The sequence below is a fragment of the Apodemus sylvaticus genome, chromosome 9 (genome assembly GCF_947179515.1).
Source record: "Apodemus sylvaticus chromosome 9, mApoSyl1.1, whole genome shotgun sequence".
NCBI lineage: Eukaryota > Metazoa > Chordata > Mammalia > Rodentia > Muridae > Apodemus > Apodemus sylvaticus.
This window is the reverse complement of record NC_067480.1, coordinates 25,536,318-25,559,525: the sequence shown is the minus strand read 5'-3', so window position 1 is coordinate 25,559,525 and position 23,208 is coordinate 25,536,318. Positions and strand designations below refer to the sequence as shown.

The 23,208-nt window shown below is 43.7% G+C and overlaps 1 long non-coding RNA gene across 1 annotated transcript in view; it reads right to left on the bottom strand.

Moving 5' to 3' along the window:
* Positions 1–22,957, bottom strand: part of LOC127692668 (uncharacterized) — a 33,726-nt gene extending 10,769 nt beyond the window's left edge. The window contains exon 1 of the long non-coding RNA XR_007979500.1: positions 22,801–22,957. This is a non-coding gene — a long non-coding RNA (uncharacterized LOC127692668). The remainder of the gene's footprint in view (positions 1–22,800) is intronic.
* Between the last annotated feature and the right edge of the window lie 251 nt (positions 22,958–23,208).

Sequence of the window (23,208 nt, the reverse complement as noted above, 5' to 3'; positions counted from 1 at the left end):
CCCACACCTGTCCCAGCCCCTCCTCCTGACTCCCCGTCAGGCATGTTCCAGGCCATCCCTGAGAGTGGCCCTAAGGGCTGACTTTTCTCTGCCTGCCTGAGGTTTGGTTTTCTCTGCCCTGTGGGGCGTGGGATGTGGTGTGGGGTCCTGATGTCCATTGGATTTCCACGCTTTGCTCTTTGATAGTATCATCCTCTAGTGAGTCAACTCCTGCAAAAATGTCAGATAGTAACTTCTGTTCTCTCTTAAGTCAGAGGTAAAGAGGCCAGGCTTTCTCCTCACTGTTATGCTGTTTCTTATGCTGGTCTATCTCAGGCTTCACTCAATTCTACAGTAGCATCTGAGAATGGTGATCCTAGCACAGATGATGGCCAGCTACGCAGCCAGCAGTCTACTTGTTGACAGGTCTACGCTGGCCAGGAGGAAATGTCTTGTTTAAGAGCTTCCATTTCTCTGGTTCATCATGTAAGGGTCTTAGAAAACCTACCCTGTCCTTAAAAACAATGAAAAGCTAACCAGACCCCAAATGGATAACTTTCTGTAGATTTGTGTCAGAAGAGGATAGATGTCTCCCAAATTGGAGAGACGGACTAAAACAGAGACTCTCAGCTTAACCAGATAGAAATCCAGGGAGAAACCATGTTTAGGTAGAAAAACTGAAGTATAATTAGCAAATTTCTAGGGGCTTGAAGTAGTCAAGTCTGAGAGTCAAGAACTCCCTGGGGATCCATCACAGACACAGGCACAGATTAAATACCTTCCTGTAGACCTGCTTCTGGATACACACGGTGGGCATACTTCACCTCTACCAGGACTTGTGCCTCACTCACAACAGAATTTATAAAGTATACTAAAAGATAACAGAGAAATACAGAGAGACAGACAGACACACACAGAGACAGACACACATATCTGCACATACACAGGCATATGCACACACACACCCAGATACAGACACCCAGGCACAAAGACACACACACACACACACACACACACACAATTTGAAGAGACCAAACAAGCACTGAGCCACAGTCAAATTTGGCAGGAATGTGTGATTTGCCACCCTCATGTCTGACTACCTTAGCTTTCTGTTTCCCTAACAGAATATCCCAGACTGGATAAAGCACATGCCATAGAATCTGCTTTGGCTCGTGACTCTGGAAGCTGGGCAGTCCAAAGTTAAGAGGCTGCTTCTACTTGCAGTCCGAAGTTACAAATGCCTCTGTTGGAGGGTCCGCTCAGTGCGTTCAGAATGATAGATGGCCTTTGTGGGCTTCTCATGGTGAGGGTGCCCACAAAAGGGAGAAAGCACTCGTAACAACCAACTCCCACGGCACGTGACTCGTTCCCACACCTGTGGTCTTACTCCACTCAGGAGCCAAGTGCTCACATGACCTGATCACAGACACCATCAAAATAACAATTACATTTTGACCTGAATTTGAATGAGGCATTCAGAATACAGCATCCATGAATTCAAACACTACACGGAAGCATTATTAATATATCAAAGCCTCAAATGGGAAGGGTAGGCAATGTGCAAGACTGGGCAGATGACACGGCCAAAGAGATGGAAACTCTAACAAAAAGAATAAAATTAAAAGTGATATTAGAAATCAAAGAAAACACTGCAACCAGAATGAAGAATGGGTTTGAAGAGACACCACTCCACAGTAGACGAAAGCCCTGAGCCTGAAGGTGAACAAACAGATGTTTCCAAAGCAAGGAGCAAACATGGAAGAGAGCAGAGAAGCTGAGAACTGTAGAACAACTAGGGAAAGGGGCAATCTGCAAGTGGAGAGACAGCTAGAAGGAAAAGACAGACAGACAGACTGACAGACTGACAGACAGAAGCAACACTTAAGGAAAACTGTGTTGGGGGATGGTTTTGTGCACTGTGTATTTCAGATGCTGATTTCTGTGCCAATAGACCTGGTTGCAGTCCAGACGTTGACATTGTCCTGATTATTGGAGCATCTCCTGCCTCAGTGATGTGTAAAGGTTGTTTTCCATCTGTGGCCTCTGGTTGGTTAGTAAAGTGCTGATCAGATAGTAGCTGGGAAGAAGAGAATAGGGTGGGACTTCCAATCTGAGTCAGGGGAGTCCAAGGAGAGAGAGAGAGAGAGAGAGGGAGAGAGAGAGAGAGAGAGAGAGAGAGAGAGAGAGAGAGAGAGAGAGAGAGAGAGAGAGAGAGAGAGAGAGAGAAGCTGGTCAGGAGAAGAGACTAGATCTGAATCAGGGGGTCCCAAGCAGAGAGAGAGAGGGGGAGACAGAAAGAGTTGGATATAGAGACAGAGAGAAACAAAGAGAGACAGAGAAGGACCAGGAGAATTCACCATGAGGTCACAATTAGAGAACAGCCCCGAGGACACACATGGACCAGAGCAAGCTAGGGCAAGACTCAGATGGCGAATAATGGGACAAGTGGCTCAGAAGTCCAGGCCAGCACAGCCGGGTTAGGATAGCTCACAACCTGCCCAGCTTAGTGCTTGCAGCTTATTAATAAATACAGGTCTCTGTGTCATTTATTTGGGAACAAGGGGAGCACAGAAGGCATGGAACACCCCCCCCACACACACACACACATTACATTTACAGAACTGACTGATCATTCACTCACCTCAAGATCATAGCAGATACCATGCCACAGGGTCAGAAAGGTAGAATACCAAAGCCAAATACAGGATATATGTCATAGTCCAATTCAGGAAATGGATATCTCCAGAGTTTAGATCTGGGATGCCCATCCCCCAACCCCAAACACTATGTTGACATCTCGGTTCTCAGTCTGTGCCACTTTGGGAAGTGGGTGGGGCCTTGTGGGCTAGCCTAGGAAGCCAATGGATAGTGGGAGCCCAGACATTTCCTCTTCCTCTTTGCCTCCAAGGAGAAGAAGCCAATGAGAAACTCTGCCGTGAGTTCCAGGCGCATGCGCGCTGCTCCACAGAGGCCGAGAGCAATGGGAAGAGCACACACGGGGATGAAAGCTCCGCTTGAGAGAACCGATGGGTAGGAGGGTGTCCCTTTACACAGAGAAGGACACAGCTCACAACTATATTTGACTTTTCCACAGAAAACGTGCAGGGAACTGGGTGAAATGTATGAGATTAGGAAAAGAGAAAAAAATCTGCTCTTCAAAATTCGAACAGAAATGAAGACTGTCTTTAACAAAAGTTGGTGGAATTTTCTTCCAGCAGACCTGCCTGGCTAGAAAGGCCTCAGCTCTGCATAAGGAAACGAAGAGTATTGGAGATGTACCACATGAAAATAAAGGAAGACTTACATTTTTCCCCCTTGTTCTCAGTTAATTTGAAGCATAACAGCTTTAACGGTGGTGTATGGTTTTTTTTGTTTTTGTTTTTGTTTTTTGGATTTGTTTTTTTCGAGACAGGGTTTCTCTGTATAGCCCTGGCTGTCCTGGAGCTCACTCTGTAGACCAGGCTGACCTCGAACTCAGAAATCCACCCGCCTCTGCCTCCCAGAGTGCTGGGAATACAGGCATGCGTCACCATGCCTGGCCGTGATTTTTGTTTTAAAAAGACATCCTTTTGTTTTTATTTCTGTGTATGCCACATGTATGCAGGTGCTCATGGAGGCCAGCAGAGGGCGGTAAATCCCCGCTCACTGAGTTACAGGCAGTGCTGATCACACTGGTGGTCAGGAATGGCTTGTAAGAGTACAGTCTCTCCCATTATGAGGCTCCGGGAATCATACTCAGGCTGTCAGGCTTGGTGGCAAGTACCCTCAATTTATTTTTAATTAAAAATTTTTTAAATTAAAATTGTAAATTAAAAAGGTGGTAGATGGCATGACCCAACCAGAGAGATTTGAGCATTTGTAATTGTATCAGTGTTCTGTTGTTGCTAAATAATGCAAATAGTATATTGAGATAAGACAAATTTACCCCTTTATACTTCTGGATGATAGGGGTCTGAAATGGGACTCAGTGTTTGGAAAGCTCAGTGCTGGCACGGCAGTTTCTATGTGGAACGTTCCAGGGGAGACTCAGACTTGTCCTTTCCAGTGTCTCTAAGGCACCTGCATTCAGCAGTCCATGGGCTTTCCTCCACCCACAGAACGCCAACTCTAGCCTCTGCCTCTGTCCCTGTGTCTCCTTCCTCTCACTAACCATCTCCTTCTTCTGAGAACCCCAGGATTCCTTCAGGCCCCCTGGAAAACCCAGAGAACTCTGCCTCAAGTTCTTTCATGACACCTGTAAACCCTGTTTATCATATAAGGTCACTGGATTGTGTTCTGCCCAAAACTCCTACATAGAAATCTCAGGACTTGATGTGGTCTTTGAAGGAGCAACAAAGACACGTGACGTCATACGCAGCCGTCTATTCTCTGAGAATCTTCCTCGGCTGACCCAACTGCCATGGCCCTCTTTGATCACCACAGGAACATTATGCGGGAGGGGTGGGGACAAATGCCCCCAAAGGACCCTGCCCAGCCTTGCAGCTTTGCTTTCTTCTAATGGGAAGGCCTGTGGGTCTCAGCCTCTAACATTAGCTACAATTGGGAGACCTCCAGGTTTTCTTCTGCCCACAACCTCAGCATTCTTCGTTTTGATATCCAAACAGACACTCCCTTGGCTTCCACCCAACAAAGAGCTGACACCCAAAGACCAAATAGTCTCGGCTCTGATGGGCAAACAAAACCAAGACAGGTAGGAAACCTGAACCTTGTTTGTCTCTGAACAAGGTGCTGTGAAGGTAATGGCCTTGTGAGTCACCTGGCACCTGGGAAGAAATACAAGACCGGTGCCCAGGGGTCTGCTTCCTGGCTGCCCCTGGGGCCTGCTCAGCCTGGGGCTCTATGTGACAGGATTGGCTACCTCAGCCTTAGTTGTGTGACAAGAAAGATTAGGACTTGCTGCTTCCAGCAGGTTCTGTTAACTTGGCCATGGTTAGACTGGAAAGTGTGTGTGGTTCTGTGGGCAAGCACAGGAGCTGACACTACCTTTAAGCATAGTTGTAGCAGCGAGTCACACCCCCATATCCATTCTGACTGCTTTATGCCACTTGGGTCAGGGTGATTTGCTACACCAGGAAGCTAATAACTCTAATTATGCCATAACTATTTTCTCCCACAGCAGTATATTGCTCTGTGGTAGAGAGAAGTCAGCCAGCCTTCTCTCATAAACTACTTAATGTTTGCAAATGGAACTACAATAAATACGAATTAAATACACTTGAACATACATTTGGAGAGTCTGTTCCGAGAGTGGAATTCCTGGCACACAGGCCACACCCTTCACTTCGGCACAGCGCACACATACCTCTCTTGCAGGAAGCCTAGCCCTCAAAAGGCTGTAATTTCTGTAAATATTATTTTATGCTAGTTGGTTCAAGACATAGTAATAACTGGGCGACTCATTCATGTAACAGCGATGACAAGTGCCTTCCTTGTGAGTGTAAAATGGGCTTCCATCCGCCAGGCACAACCTGGTACTTAGGCTGTCTGGGTTACCCTTCCTATGTATTTTAGCCATCATGAGCGCATATCTGTCACATCTGGTTTGGGTGCCAACTGTGGACTAAGAATGTGCTTCTTTGGGTGCCAACTGTGGATTAAGAATATACTTCTTTGACATTTCCTTCTTCTGATTCAAAGTCTAAAAGCAAATACTGAAATATAGAACATCAGCCTTAACACTCGGGACAGGGTGCTGTGGAGATTTTACACTCAGCCTTCAGCAAACTGTCAAGGCAGTGCTTCTTAATCTGTGGGCCATGACCGCTTTCGGGTTGGGGGGGGGGGAGTTGAATGACCTTTTCACAGGGGTCACATATCAGATATCCTGCATATCAGATATTTACATTGTGATTTATAATAGTAGCAAGATTACAACAAAGTAATCACAAGTAGCAACAAAAATAACTTTATCATTGGGGGGGGGGGGTCACCACCACATGAGGAACTGTGTTAAAGTTGCCAGGAAGGTTAAGAACCACTATGGTTTAGAAAAAAGATCTCTGCTGGCTATTCTGAGAGCCTGCGTGGCCTTAAGAAATCAGCAAGAAGGACTGGGAAACTGTCCGTCTGGAGTATGAGGATCTGATCCTTGATGTGCACTTGATTGAGGTCTAATTTTTTTCTTGTGAATATTTGTAAGTGTCCTTTAAGCTTGCTGGCATATTATTGCATGGCAGTAATTGAGAGAACTAAAGAGAATCTAACCATATCTCAATCCATCAGCTCTTGCTGATGAGCAAATCGCCCCTTTGAAACCATTTGTTTCTTTCTTAGACTGAAGCAATGTGTCTCAACTGCATCATCTGGGCAGATCTTTGTAAATACTGTACTGCAAGGCGGTATCTGGGGTCAAAGTTTTACCAAAAGTATGAACAAACCTCAAGGTCATGCTTATGTAAAACATGTGCCAATTATTCTAGGAACGTCTTGTTGAGTCGTTTCATTTGTATAAAACTGTGGAGTGATGAGTTAGAAAGACGTCTCAATTTGTAAAGTGCTGGTCACACAAGCATGAGGACCTGAGTTCCGTTCCCCAGCACCTATGGATAGTAAGAAGCCAGGTGTGGAATGGCAACACTCACATCTGTAACTATCATGTCCCTATAACTCGGCAGCTAGCCAACCTAGCCAATCAGTGAGCTCCAGTTTCAGTAACAGACCTTGTCATAAAAGATAAGGTGAGAGTGGCTGCTCCAGCTGAAGGGCCATCAGCAGTGGATCCAAGGCGTCACAGGGACCAGTTAGGCCCTGCGCCCACGACCACTGACCTTCGCTGACCAGCCGGGCAGCAAGGAGCTGCAGTTGTGCAGCGCCTTTCCTGCACGGAGGCCACTTCAGAACTCGGCCTCCCACCAGTCAGGAGAGGTGCATCCATCTTGGTTCCCTACTCCAGGGATCGGACAGACTGAGGTACACAAACATAATCCGAGGCCAACACCGCGGTGGTCTGAGCCCGACAGGCGTTGGCCTGCACCCAGGCCCTGGGTGGGTCGGGGGGCCATCGGGGTGCCAACCCAGCCAGGAGGTTTTTTGCCCAGGCCTGCGAGCGCGCCGCCGCCATTTTGCCTGCAGGACGACAGAGAGCTCAGGCGGGCAGACCTGTAACAGGCATAGCCTAAGGCTAACAAAGCGGGGGTCCAGGCCCCAAAAGGCACAGGACTGACCCCAAGAACTGGGCGGCTTGGTGGGCCATCTGTGAGTCAACCCGCCCAGGTGATTGTTAGCAAAGCAGACTCTCCCGGCGCTTTCAGGGAGTGCAGGCGCGCACGCCCGCCATCCTAGTCACCTGGCAGACCCAATTAACAGTCATAGCCCTAGGGGAACTTTGCTCGGACCTTGGCCTCCCAGGCTTTTGCCTGGACTCAGGGACTGGGCGGCCAGGCTAACCTTGTGTGCGACAGCCCGGTTGGCGGATCGGCTGCCCAGAGGAGTGAGCAGAACACAGGGGAGGTCACAGTAACATACAACATCGGCACTCCCTGGGGGTGCACACAGGCTCCATCTGGTCCACAGACACAATCTGGGGCAAGGCCTCAGGCAGAAGCCCTTAGCTCTACTCTCTCCGCTTCCGGATCCAGATCAGTCTGGGCGGCAGCATTACATCTCCAAGTCCTGCAAGTGGCTAGCTGGGCTTCCGGGCGGCCAGCTGGGAGAAGTCAGGGTGCTCCAGTGAATCCAGCGGGCCCCAGCGGGAGCCTTCGGGTGCCTGCTTTGGGATCAGAACAGCCTGGGCAGCAGCACACTGTCTACAAGCAGTGCAGGAGGTAAGCTGTGCACCAGAGGCCAACTGGGAAGGGGCAGCTTGCACTGGTGAGTCCGGCACTGACAAGATAAACTAACACCAGTGAGAACTAGATGGCAAAAGGCAAACGCAGGAACGTCACTAACGGAAATCAAGGCAATATGGCAACATCTGAACCCAATTCTCCTCTACCAACATGTCCTGGATACCCCATCACACCAGTAAAACAAGATTTGGATTTAAAAATCACTGGTCATGATGCTGGTACAGGAACACATGAAGGACATACTTAAAGAAATTCAGGAGAAAATGGATCAAAAGTTAGAAGCCCTTGCAAGGGAAACACAAAAATCATTGAAAGAAATCCAGGAGAATACAAAAGCCAACAAGGAGGAAATGCAAAAAACACTTAAAGAAATACAGGAGAACTTTGGTCAACAGGCTGAGGTCATGAAAGACGAAACACAAAAATCTCTTAAAGAATTACAGGAAAACACAAACATGCAAGTGAAGGAGCTAAGCAAAACCATCCAGGATCTAAAATCAGAATTAGAAACAACTAAGAAAACTCAAAGGGAGACAACTTTGGAGATAGAAAGCCTTGGGAAGAAATCAGGGGCCATAGATGCAAATATCAACAACAGAATACAAGAGATAGAAGAAAGAATCTCAGATGCTGAAGATTCCATAGAAACCATGGACTCAACAGTTAAAGAAAATGCAAAATGCAAAAAGCTTGTAACCCAAAATATCCAGGAAATCCAGGACACAATGAGAAGACCAAACCTAAGGATTATAGGCATAGATGAGAGTGAAGATTTACAACTTAAAGGGCCAGCAAACATCTTCAATAGAATTATGGAAGAAAACTTCCCTAACCTAAAGAGAGAGATGCCCATGAATATACAAGAAGCCTACAGAACTCCAAACAGACTGGACCAGAACAGAAATACTTCCCGTCACATAATAATCAAAACACCAAATGTTCTAAACAAAGAAAGAATACTAAAGGCAGTAAGAGAAAAAGGCCAAGTAACATATAAAGGAAGACCTATCAGAATCACAGCAGACTTTTCACCTGAGACTATGAAGGCTAGAAGGTCCTGGGCAGATCTCATGCAGACTCTAAGAGAACACAAATGCCAACCAAAACTACTATATCCAGCAAAACTCTCAATCACCATAGATGGAGAAACTAAGATATTTCATGACAAAACCAAGTTTACCCAATATCTATCCACAAACCCGGCCCTAAAAAGGATAATAGGAGGACAACACCAATACAAGGAGGGAAACTTCACCCTGGAAAAAGCAAGATAGTAACCTTTCATCAAACCCAAAAGAAGTTAAGCATTCAAATTTAAAAAATAACGTCAAAAATGATAGGAAGTAACAATCACTATTCCTTAATATCTCTTAACATCAATGGACTAAATGCCCCAATAAAAAGACACAGACTAACTGACTGGATACGTAAACAGGACCCTACATTTTGCTGCTTACAGGAAACACACCTCAGGGTCAAAGACAAACACTACCTTAGAGTAAAAGGCTGGAAGACAATTTTACAAGCAAATGGTCTCAGGAAACAAGCTGGAGTAGCCATTTTAATATCAGATAAAATTGACTTTCAACCCAAAGTCATCAAAAGAGACCCTGAGGGACACTTCTTGCTGGTCAAAGGAAAAATACAAAAAGAAGAACTGTCAATCCTGAACATCTATGCCCCAAATGCAAGGGCACCCTCTTTCGTAAAAGAAACTTTATTAAAACTAAAAGCACACATTGCTCCTAACACAATAATTGTGGGTGACTTCAACACTGCACTTTCCTCAATGGACCGATCAGGAAAACAGAAACTAAACAGGGACACAATGAAACTAATTGAAGCTTTGGACCAATTAGATTTAACAGATATATATAGAACATTCTATCCTAAAACAAAAGAATATACCTTTTTCTCAGCACCTCATGGTACCTTCTCCAAAATCGACCATATAATTGGTCACAAGACAGACCTCAACAAATATAAGAAGATCGAACTAATCCCATGCCTCCTATCTGATCACTATGGAGTAAAAGTGGTCTTCAATAGCAACAGAAACAACAGAAAGCCCACATACACGTGGAAACTGAACAATACTCTACTCAATGATACCTTGGTCAAGGAAGAAATAAAGAAAGAAATTAAAGACTTTTTAGAACACAATGAAAATGAAAACACAACAATACCCAAATCTATGGGACACAATGAAAGCAGTGCTAAGAGGAAAACTCATAGCCCTGAGTGCCTCCAAAAAGAAAATGGAGAGAGCATACATTACCAGCTTAATGACACACCTGAAAGCCCTAGAAGAAAAAGAAGCTATTTCGCCCAGGAGGAGTAGAAGGCAGGAAATCATCAAACTCAGGGCCGAAATCAATCAAGTAGAAACAAAGAGAACCATACAAAAAATCAACAATACCAGGAGCTGGTTCTTTGAGAAAATCAACAAGATAGATAAACCCTTAGCCAGAATGACCAAAGGGCACAGAGAAAGTATCCAAATTAACAAACTTAGAAATGAAAAGGGAGATATAACAACGGAAACTGAGGAAATCCAAAAAATCATCAGATCCTACTACAAGAGCCTATACTCAACACAACTGGAGAATCTGGAGGAAATGGACAATTTCCTTGACAGATACCAAATACCAAAATTAAATCAGGACCAACTAGACCATCTATACAGTCCCATAATGCCTAAAGAAATAGAAGGAGTCATAGAAAGTCTTCCAACCAAAAAAAGCACAGGACCAGATGGCTTCAGTGCAGAATTCTACCAGACCTTCAAAGAAGAGTTAACACCAATACTCTTCAAACTATTCCACAAAATAGAAACAGAAGGAACACTACCCAATTCCTTCTACGAAGCCACAATTACGCTGATACCAAAGCCACACAAAGATCCAACAAAGAAAGAGAACTTCAGACCAATTTCCCTTATGAACATCGATGCAAAAATACTCAATAAAATTCTTGCCAACCGAATCCAAGAACACATCAAAACGATCATCCACCATGATCAAGTAGGCTTTATCCCGGGAATGCAGGGTTGGTTCAATATACGGAAATCCATCAATACAATCCACTACATAAACAAACTCAAAGAACAAAACCACATGGTCATTTCATTGGATGCTGAAAAAGCATTTGACAAAATTCAGCATCCCTTCATGCTTAAAGTCTTGGAGAGAACAGGAATTCAAGGCCCATACCTAAACATAGTAAAAGCAATATACAGCAAACCGGTAGCCAGCATCAAACTAAATGGAGAGAAACTTGAAGCAATCCCACTGAAATCAGGGACCAGACAAGGCTGCCCCCTTTCTCCTTATCTTTTCAATATTGTACTTGAGGTACTAGCTCGGGCAATTCGACAACATAAGGAGGTCAAAGGGATACAAATTGGAAAGGAAGAAGTCAAACTATCATTATTTGCAGACGACATGATCGTCTACCTAAGTGACCCAAAGAACTCCACTAGAGAGCTCCTACAGCTGATAAACAACTTCAGCAAAGTGGCAGGTTATAAAATCAACTCAAGCAAATCAGTGGCCTTCCTATACTCAAAGGATAAGCAGGCTGAGAAAGAAATTAGGGAAATGACCCCCTTCACAATAGCCACAAACAGTATAAAGTATCTTGGGGTGACTCTTACCAAACATGTGAAAGATCTGTATGACAAGAACTTCAAGACTCTGAAGAAGGAAATGGAAGAAGACCTCAAAAAATGGGAAAACCTCCCATGCTCATGGATCGGTAGAATCAATATAGTTAAAATGACCATTTTGCCAAAAGCAATATACAGATTCAATGCAATACCCATCAAAATCCCAACTCAATTCTTCACAGAGTTAGAAAGAGCAATTATCAAATTCATCTGGAACAACAAAAAATCCAGGATAGCTAAAACTATTCTCAGCAACAAAAGAAAATCTGGGGGAATCAGTATCCCTGACCTCAAGCAATACTACAGAGCAATAGTGTTAAAAACTGCATGGTATTGGTACAGTGACAGGCAGGAGGATCAATGGAACAGGATTGAAGATCCAGAAATGAACCCACACACCTATGGCCACTTGATCCTCGACAAAGAGGCTGAAAACATCCAATGGAAAAAAGATAGCCTTTTCAACAAATGGTGCTGGTTCAACTGGAGGTCAGCATGCAGAAGAATGCGAATTGATCCATCCTTGTCTCCCTGTACTAAGCTCAAATCCAAATGGATCAAGGACCTCCACATAAAGCCAGACACTCTGAAGCTAATAGAAAAGAAACTGGGGAAGACCCTTGAGGACATCGGTACAGGGAGAAAGTTTCTGAACAGAACACCAATAGCGTATGCTCTAAGAGCAAGAATTGACAAATGGGACCTCATAAAATTACAAAGTTTCTGTAAGGCAAAGGACACCATCAAGAGGACAAATCGGCAACCAACAAATTGGGAAAAGATCTTCACCAACCCTACATCAGATAGAGGGCTAATATCCAATATATATAAAGAACTCAAGAAGCTAGACTCCAGAAAACCAAACAACCCTATTAAAAAATGGGGTACAGAGTTAAACAAAGAATTCTCACCTGAAGAACTTCGGATGGCGGAGAAGCATCTTAAAAAATGCTCAACTTCATTAGTCATTAGGGAAATGCAAATCAAAACAACCCTAAGATTTCATCTTACACCAGTCAGAATGGCTAAGATTAAAAATTCAGGAGACAGCAGGTGTTGGAGAGGGTGTGGAGAAAGAGGAACACTCCTCCACTGCTGGTGGGGTTGCAAATTGGTACAACCACTCTGGAAATCAGTCTGGCGGTTCCTCCGAAAACTGGGCACCTCACTTCCAGAAGATCCTGCTATACCACTCCTGGGCATATACCCAGAAGACTCCCCACCATGTAATAAGGATACATGCTCTACTATGTTCATAGCAGCCCTATTTATAATTGCCAGATGCTGGAAAGAACCCAGGTATCCCTCAACAGAAGAGTGGATGCAAAAAATGTGGTATATCTACACAATGGAGTACTATTCAGCCATTAGAAACAATGAATTCATGAAATTCTTAGGCAAATGGATGGAGCTAGAGAATATCATACTAAGTGAGGTAACCCAGACTCAAAAGGTGAATCATGGTATGCACTCACTAATAAGTGGATATTAACCTAGAAAACTGGAATACCCAAAACATAATCCACACATCAAATGAGGTACAAGAAGAAAGGAGGAGTGGCCCCTGGTTCTGGAAAGACTCAGTGAAACAGTATTCAGCAAAACCAGAACGGGGAAGTGGGAAGGGGTGGGTGGGAGGACAGGGGATGAGAAGGGGGTTTGCGGGACTTTCAGGGAATGGGGGGCTAGAAAAGGGGAAATCATTTGAAATGTAAATAAATTATATCGAATAATAAAAAAAAAAGAATTTTGAAGATGGAAAAAAAAAAAGATAAGGTGAGGTGAGGAAAGATAGAGGAAGATACCTGAGGTAGACTCCAATCTCCCCATATGTAGATGTGCACACACATGTGTGCACACACAAATAATTTTAGTTGTTGCGTGAATTATTATCTTCATGTCCAAGATTAGGATTAGAAACAGTAAAGGAAATCATAGAATCCATACAGAACTAGATACTGTATAGAACTATAACTCTGAATGACAGCATCTAAAACCTCCATGGCCGCTTCTAAACTTATAAGGATTTGCAATTGTGATAGGACTTTAAAGACTTAGTCTAGGAAGAACTTATTAGTATGAGGACAGTGGAGATCCATTGTTACTTTGCCCAACAACTATATAATGCCCTAGTTTTATATGAGGAATGTAAACATACATGCACAAAACATGTGTATGCATGCACACACATGCACACACATGCACACACACAATGTAGAACTCTCATCCCCCTCTTCAGCACCAGCACCATGCCTGCCTGCCATCATGCTTCCCACCATGCTGATAATGAACTAAACCTCAATGAAATGTTTTTCTTTTTAAACTTTTAGTTTAGTTTATGTACATTGGTGTTACCCCTGCATGTATACTTGTGTGATCTTGGTGTCAGATCTTGGAGTTACAAACATTTGTGAGCTGCCATGTGGGTGCTGGGAATTGAACCTGGTTCCTCCAGGAACAGCAGTCAGTCAGTGCTTCCAGCTGCTGAGCCATATCTCCAACCCCAAATGTTTTCCCTTTTTAAGAGTTGGTGTCTCTTTGCAGCAATAAAACCCTAACTAAGACAGCAGTATTTGTTTGAGTGACTGTATCATATGACCTTTCGTTTGGTGCTCAAGAAGCCCCAAGATGCTTGCCTGGTTAGTAATGTTTTAGAAGGCTGATACTACCAGTTGGAGTGAGCCATAATTCCTGTCCTCATGTGACTTGTCTGCTTTTAAACAAGATGTTTCTTCTCATTCCTGTGCCCTGATTAGAAAGAACTTTAGGTTCACGAGGCTCCCTGACACACATCCCTTCTCGCTCTACCTTGATCTTCCTGCCACTGAGAGGAAGAATCAAGGATGCAGAGGGGAGGCTGCAGATCTCTTCTGCAGACCTGGATCTTCTTTAGATATGGTAATCCACTTTTTGTTTCCATTTCTCCTCTTTATGGTTTATATTACCCTTCCTCTGATCCCTTCCTCTGTGTTCTAGTTTCATCTCTGTCATTCTAATAAACATTCTGGCTGGCCAAAAGTAACTTGGGTATGGAAAGAAATGATGTGCCCTACGCCTCCAGGTCGTAAGTCATCATTGAAGGAAATCCTGACAAGCACTCAAGCAGAAACCACGATGAGATGTGGCTCACTGGCTTGTCCACAGACTCCCTCCCAAAGTGACCCTATGACAATGATTCTTGACCTTCCTCATGCCGTGACCCTTCAATACTGTTCCTCAAGATGTGATGACCCCCCCCCCCCCAACCACAAAATTATTTTCGTTGCTACTTCATAACTGTAATCTTGCTGCTGTCTTAAATGTAATGTAAATCTCTGTGATTTTCCAATGGTCACAGGTAACCCCAGTAATAGTCATTCAACCCCAAAGGGGTCACAACCCACAGGTTGAGAAACAACCACTGCTCTAGGCTGTGCCAAGTTCACAGTAAAAGCAGATTAGGAGCATTCATTAGCACACAATTTTATTGTTGTTTTTCTTCTGGGTAGTAAATAAAGGCATGTGGTACTAGACCGTAAGTCAGAGAATTTACTTTGGCACCTAGAAACAGCCTTGAAAAGAAAATGGGATGTGCCCAGACTCAGCCCACTTACATGGATCTGAAGCCCAAACCCTCTCATTCCCTGAAGTACAATTCTTGCCTGAGCTGTTCTGCAACCAAACTTGTTCTGCAGTTCAGTGTCCAGCACAGGTTGGGTGAGCTCTGTGTAAAAGACATGTTACCAGGGAGGAAATATAAATGTAAGATCCTATTAGCATCATTAAAATACTCATCTGGAAACTGCAGGTGCGTTATATTTCCTCCTAGATTCCCTGTCAGCATTCACGGCCATAAAATCCCAGATCTTCTCTTGTCACCTTAGCAATAGAGACAAATGTCATCACTCTCATGCCCTACGACTCCGCTCCCATACACTACACCATAACCATGCAAAACAGAAGCGTCACAAGGTTGTCTGGCTGCAGTCTCTAGGGGTGTGCACCATTGGTTCGGGACTGTACCAGCTAGATGGATGGTACAGTCACAGACATAGCCGCCACTTTCTATTTAATCAGTCCTACACAGACCAGAAACAACACAAACATGGAAACTTCCCCTTAAAACCTTATGATAAAAAAAAATACACGACATAATAAAGCTTGGGCTGGAGAGATGCCATTAAGATTGAGTGCTGCTCTTGCAGAGGATGAGTTCAGTCCTAGGATTGATGTCAGGCAGCTCACATCCAATTTTAACTCCACTCCAGGGGACCTGATGCCCCTTCTGGCCTCCTCAGGCACCTATACCCATGTGACATACACTCACATAAACATACCCACGAACCATTTTGCTTGTCCCATCTTGGTTTTAGAGACAAGTTCTTTAACTAGGACCTAGGGTTCACAGATTCAGCTATTCTGACTAGAAAATGAACCCCAGAATTCTATTCTTCTTTAATATCCCTAGTGTTGGGAATACAGGTGTGTGACACCATGTCCAACATTTTAATGTGGGTTCTGGAGATCGAACTCAGATCTTTATGCTTGCAAAATCTTGGCTGAACTATGTCCCCAGGCCCACAGACTGATTTGGCACAGATTCTGTATTGTTTCTTCCTTGCTTAATAAGTCTTTGTTAAGGGATTATTCTCTTGGGAAAACTGAATCAAGGGGCTTGATGGTCCCCAGCCCAAAAATGTGGTGGGGAATTCCCAGCATCCTGCGGTAGGACCACTTGAGTGGCAGGGAAATCAGAGTCTGCCTGCAAGGGACTGAGGCATCAGACAGGTGTGGCAGTACTTCAAGTGACTGAAGATACAGAGGAGTGTGAGACACCAGGGTCCAGCTTGCTCTGGGATGGATAGCAACAGGGGAGTACTTCACAGAATGTCTTCCACAGAGCACCAGCCCCTTACACAATTACAGCTTCAACAAGGGTGTACTGTTTTATTGTTTTGAGACAAGGTCTTATGTGCCCTACACTAGCTCCAACCCCTAGTTGCTGAGAATGACATTTCGCTTCTGATTCTCTGGCCCTGGAGTCCTGGAATTGCCGTGTGAATGGCCAAGGCCGAGCCACGGTCAGGGGTTTTTAGTAGATCTTCCATAGGTCAAAGAAGTCCCATGGTTAGTTATCTTTGGGGGGAAAACCCTGACTTTTTTAAGTCTGATTTTCCCTCTTCCCATAGCTACTGACCACTTGTCCTTTCCTAGGGGTAAGGCCTTGTAAAGTTCACTACATCGACACTGGCGTGTCACCTGGCAGTACTGGTAAGGAGATCTCTTTGAGGTAGCCATATTGTTGATAGTTCATGGGTAACTCTTCCCTGCCGTGTCTAGGGGCCACGATCCAGCAGCAGGCAGCTGCTCCTCTGGTTCTTAAAATCCTTCTGTACTGGCTAACTGGCCGGCCAGGTGGTAGTGGCATATACCTTTAATGCCAGCACTTGGGAGGCAGAGGCAAGTGGATCTCTGTGAGTTCAAGGCCAGCCTGGTCTACAGAGTGAGTTCCAAGATAGCCAAGATTACACAGAGAAAGCCTGTCTTGGAAAACCAAAACCAAAATAAACAAAAACAACAACAACAACAAAACACAAAACAAAAACCCACTACCACCACCACCCAGAAATCCTTCTATGCCTTCTTTGCAATTTCGTATATACATTAAATGGACTCAATGGGTTATATGTGTATGCACATAAACATATATGTAACTATAATAATTAAAGAAGAGGTCATGAATGTGGGGAGGAGGGGAGGAATTGGAAGGAGGGGAGATGGGCAGGAGGAAGCAGTCGCAGTGCTCATGTGTGACATTTTCCAAAAGGAATAAAGAAGTAAGGCTTGCATTGCCTGTACTATACAGTTTCTAGACTTAATAAAGCAATACGAACAGGAAATTACTAAGGCAGAGAGAGTTTGCTGTGACTCCTATGCTAACTTGATCAGAGACTCCCTCAGAGCACATTTATAACAAGCTTTCTGGGGTGCCTTGGGAGGTGCTTACCTACAATTAGAAAGTAAATCATAGGACTACCTCAAGTACCCAATCTGACTTCTGGATTCAGAGGAAATATATTCTTGTTATCACATTTTAAAATTCAGAACACACCATCCGAAGAACAAGGCAGACAGCTGAGTTGGAAATATGGTCATTAGTGTCACCATTTGCATACATGTGGGTTATTCAAGATATTGTGGGCTATTCTGAAAACCAAACTTCTAACGGCATCCTGCTCTCATGCAGAACTCAATCTGGGCTTAGCTGATGAACTGACTTGGTTAAAATTCCTGAAGCGATTTCTTTCCCCAGGCTTGAAATTTGTGCCTACTTTTTGAATGAGTAAAGTTATCTTGAATGGCTTTTACCTTGGCCAACTTATATGCTTAGAGACTCTGAGACCAGTTTCTTTTGTGTTAGACTGTTCTTCAGGATTTAAAAAAGAAAAAAGCCCCAAATAAATGTCTCACAATTATAATCGGCATCAATTACGCGTTGCCATGGAGCCCTGCTTGGTTACAAATTCTTCATGTGTTGCTTCTAATCCTGCTCAAGTTTCAGCCACTCCGGGGCTGTTCTGACTCTAATGAGGGATAATACATCAATTTTTAAATAGTTTCAGTCTTTCCACCAGCTATAGTGAGTCAAGGGGTGCCAGGAAAATACAGCAAAACAGGAGGGAGTGATAATTCACAAGCACGCCGACACAAGTCTCAGAGAGGAGAGCATTGCATGTTTTCGGTTTTTCCAGGATGAAAGTTTTGTCAGAACAGCTTGAGGCAAGAAACTCACTCATCTTTTTATTTGTTTATTTATTTACTTTCTTTACTTTCTTTCTTTTTATTGTTTCCATTTTATTATTATTATTATTATTATTATTATTATTATTATTATTGGTAGAAAGAGTCCTCTTCAAACTCAAGGTGTTCACTGGGAAGCAGGCCTCTTCTCACAACAAATTTTATGCTCATTGTTGTTTTTTGTTTGTTTGTTTTTTGTTTTGTTTTGTTTTGTTTTGTGTTCCTTAAGGGGAAAGCAAGGAGAGTTTACTGTTTGTCAAATGCCTCTGATAGTCTGGGTTTACATTTGAGTGAGAAAAACAGTAACCCAAGCCAGGTCAAGTCAGATGAGCTGAACGGAATATTTCAAGGAGAAAGTCACCAAACAAAGTGAGGACAAATTGAGGTGGGGCAGGTTGTGGCTTTGCTCCTTAATCTTACATCCACACCCTGTGTGAAGGCAGAGCCTCTCTTCCCTTAAGCTTCTCCACGGTTCTCTCCTTCAGAAAGGACCTGTGGGATTGTTCTGGTTATCTTTTTCTTGGTTTTGTTTTACTTTGCTTTTTAATCAGTTTGACACAAGCTAGTGTTATCTGGGAAAAGGAACCTCAATTGAGAAAATGCCTTGACCAGAGTGGTCTGTTACTGGGCAAGTCTGTAATGCGATTCCATGATTGGTGGTTGATGGGGGAGGGCCCAGCTCACCGTGAACAGTGTCACCCCTAGGCTGGTGGCCCTTGCTTATAAGAAAGCAAGCAGTAAGGAGCCAGCTAGTGAGAGGTACTACTTCACGGCTTCTGCTTTAGTGCCTGCCTTGCGTTCCTGCCTTGAGTTTCTGCCCTGATCTCCCTTCAGCCAAAAGATAAGCCCTTTTCTTCCCCAAGTGTTTCGGTAAAGGTGTTTCTTACAGAAAGAGAAAGTAAACTAAGAAGGATCTCTTTGAGGCCAAACAGTGGCAAATCTGTATGAATATCTATATCTATATCTATCTATCCATCTATCTATATATCTATAGGTAGATAGATATGGTAATGATACTGGATCTGGTAAAGCAAATGTCTTTCACATGTATCCATATATTTTGGGCACATTCACCTATTATAGTCTCCTCTGTCTCTGTCTCCTCTTTGTCTCCCCAACCAGTCTGTTCCTTCTCCTAGTATACAGGCAAAGGCTTTTATGTATTTATGGAAATACTCTAGGCTTTATAAATTAGGCATATTTGGCTTGTTTCACTTAATATCATGATCTCCGGTTGTGTCCATTTTCTAACAAATGACATAATTGTATTCTTCTATAGTGACAGAATAGAATTCCACAGTTCACAAAAAACACACTTTCTTTACCTATTTGTTCACTGAGAAACACTGTAAGCAGCCGCTACAATTTGGCTGTCGTAAATGGTACGGTGTCTGTGAATATGTTAGTATTTATTTTATTATTCTTTCTTTTTCTCTATGTTCGATCATCTTCACATAAATAAGAGGTCTTAGGAATGAGCAAGTTTCCATGTTCTCAATCCAAACAGAAAGAAGCCATGTTTCTTTATTTTTATTTTTATTATTTTTTTAGAAGCCATGTTTCAGCAAAAGCATTTTTGAAATAAAATTAGACAATACATTCGCTCAGTGCCTATTTATAAATGTGTTATCTCTGTGCTTACTATCAGATGTAAACATGCAGACTGTGTTTCCTTTTTTGAATGGTGTGTGTGTGTATTAGTGTATTAATTTATTCTGTGATTCTTTCCATGTAGTTTAGATGCTTTGATGTTTCCCCATGTCACTAACACTCTGGCTCATCTCTCTCTTTTTAATTTCATTATGAATAGTTTGTCTTATTGTGTTTGTACCCACTGATTTCTTCTACATGTCTGAGGTGCTGTCCATCTCGTCCAGTGGTTTACATTTTTTATCTTCATCTCTGGATGTCCTACTTGGACCAGTACAGTTGCTAACTTCCTGCTTCATTGTGCTCATGGTCCCTGTAACAACTTGAATGTGTGAGGATTGTTTATGATAAACTGTAGTCATGCTTTCCTGCTAGTTCAATCCTCTCTATTGTGTGAGCAATTTGTCTACCATCCCTTTGGGAGGTGAGTCTTATTGGACATGGGATCCTGTAGCCCTAATTCTCCCCTAATTCTCAAGAATTACATACTTTTTCGGATCCTTTGAATTTTGTTTTCTCACTTACTAAAGTCACATGGAATCTAGTCAATATTTTTGAGGCTCCTGCTTAAGGTTTTCTAGGGTTAGCCCAAGATTCTTTTGAAACTAGGAAAATGCCTAGACAACCACGCCCCCTGCCTTCATCAAATGAATTCTTTTCTGAGGGTGTAAGCTATTGTTTCATTATCAAAAGCTCTTTCGGTTCTGGAGACAGAACCATCCCTTCTTGTAGGTCTCTCCTTTCCATATTTTGCATGTTGGCCTTTGTGAATCCTGGACTCTTTAACCTTAGGTGCTGGACGTCTTTCCTACAGTACAGCATGGAAATCATTTCCAAACTTTCAACCCGGGCAAGGCTGAGCATCTGTCCATCTCTAGGTAATTCTTCTTTGTGCCGCCCATTTCCCAGGAAACACTGTCCCTCATTCTCAGCATCCTTTGCTTATTGAAAGCATGTATGGTGCTAGGACTCCACTGTGGCCAGCCCCAGAGATGCACATTTATCCAACTTGGAATGAATAGAAACTTGTCACAAAGTCATCATTTATTATTGGGAATTCAATGGTTTGGGAAGAAGCAACAGCAACGGAAACGACCTTAGAGCTTCCTGTTCTGACTTTATCCCACGGCAGCGGGTGTGTAAAATTCTCTTGTGGTAATTACGTTAACAAACTGTTGGTCTTTCACAGCTTTGGCCACCACATTTCGTGCACAGCAGCGAGTTGTCAGGGTCTGTGAACTTGGTTACAATTTCTGCTTCAGAAGGAATGGCTGTCAGGCCCAGGTCCCTTTTCTCCTTGGCCCGTGTAAGAATATTTTTAGGCAAATTGAGAGAGAAAAGAAGCCCCCTGCCCGCACTGTAGTGAGTGGACAGGTCAACCAAAAAATGGAAGCCTGCTGGCCACCCAGCAACTTTCCTTTGAAGACTGTATAATGAACAGTCAGAATTACTCAGTTACACGGTGACAGAAAAGAAATTGCGAGCTTGAAGTACCCTGAATGCCTGGAATTGAGTTTTGCAATAAATCTTTAAAATAGTCACTCATCTTTGATTTCTTTATACGGCGTATAATGAATGGCTTCTCCACTGAAATACAGGTGCTTTTGATTTTTCATCTTTCTATAATGCCTCCTTTAAAAGTTGCAATCTTGTGATCTGGTACCCATAGGTTGGCACCGTGTGCTGCTGACTTTGTACCCATCTGTATCACGACTTGAGACAGCCCTCCATGATGCCAACTGTTCATGCAGTCCTCGCTTCACACCACCATGCTCGTGGTGAGCCTGGCCAGATCCTTTGGTGGCCTTTCTAACCTCCTCTGTCCTTTTATTTTGGTTGCACGATGTGAGAAGCATTGAGCACAACACATTCACGTCATCTGTTTATCCTTAAAAGAAATAGTAGTGTGCGCTCAACTACTTTAGGAGAGAGTTTAGTTATGCACAATCAGGAGTCATGACACTTCTTAGAGGTTTTGTTTTGGGGGGTATATGTGTTGTGTGTGTGTGTGGTGTTTGTGTAGGTGCATGCTTACATGGTGTGTTCATGTAGATATTAATATCAAATGTCTCTCTAAATTGCTTCTCTACCACTATTTTTTGAGACAGGGCTTTGCACTGAACCTAGAGCTCACAGGTTTGGCAAGGCTGGTGGACTTGTAAGCGCCACAGACACTGCTGTCTCTGCCTCTCAGAGGGGCTTGTCTCCTGCACAGCAGGCTTTTTACTTTTTTATATTTTAACTTTTTATTGATTCTTTGTGAATTTCACCTCAATCCCACTCATCTCCCTGTCTCTTTGTCTCTGCCCACCCTTAGCCCTTGAAACCTCCTTCTTCCCAGCCTCCAAGAAAACAAAATAAAATCAAATAAAAACAGAAACAGAGAAAGAAAGAAACAGACATCTCCCCGGGGAAGCCGCAGTGTGTCACTGGCATGCCACACTGGGTACATTTTTGACCACACAGCTTTACTTGCCAATGGTCATTGAAAAATGAGTCATTGGTCTGGTTCAAGGCACTATCAATACTGTATCCTCACTGGGATTCCTCTCAGATGTCAGCTTTGGATTCTATAGGACGGGGCCCTTTATGAGCCCCAGCAGTTCATAAATGGGGTCAATGTTGTGGCGGGCCAACTCAAAGCCCTGGATCTAGACCTGGGTGGTAGCTGAGTTGGTTAGCCCACCAGCTCACCTGAATCCACACCATCACGGATGTCACAGATCCCTGCTGCTACAGGACTCAGGTTACTCACATCAGGCTCCACACCCTCAAGTCTTGCTGCGAGTCTGGTTTAGGGATGGAGCCGAGAGTGAGAGAAAGACAGTGTCTGTGACTCAGACCAAGTTACACTAGTATTTATTCATAAGCAACAGTGAACAAATATAAAGCGAAAAGGGATCACATTCATTCACACACACACACACACACACTCACCTCTGGTCTGGTAGGCAAGGCCCTAGGCATTTCCTCATTGTGCTTTGGATCCCCGCTGGAGCCTCTGTCCAGAGTTGGGGTACCTGGAATCAGTGAGCTGGAGTTGAAGAGTCTCTGTTGGAGTTCTCAGGAACCTTAGCTGTCAGACCAGGCTTTTAAAGTCTCTTTCAGCTAAGGCCTTCACCTTATCTAACACTAGGCTTATCAATCTCCACACACACTCTCCAGACTGGGTCTTCATGGTATCTTTTTAGTCAATTAAAACTGAAGAGTTCACTGCGTGAGAGCGGTTACCTTCATCGCATTTCACACTCACGCACCCTGGGCGGGGTTACATTTGTAATTTCTTTTACATAGATTCCTTACAAGTCTCCAGTCCTGCCTCTCTTCACAGTGCTCCAACTCTTC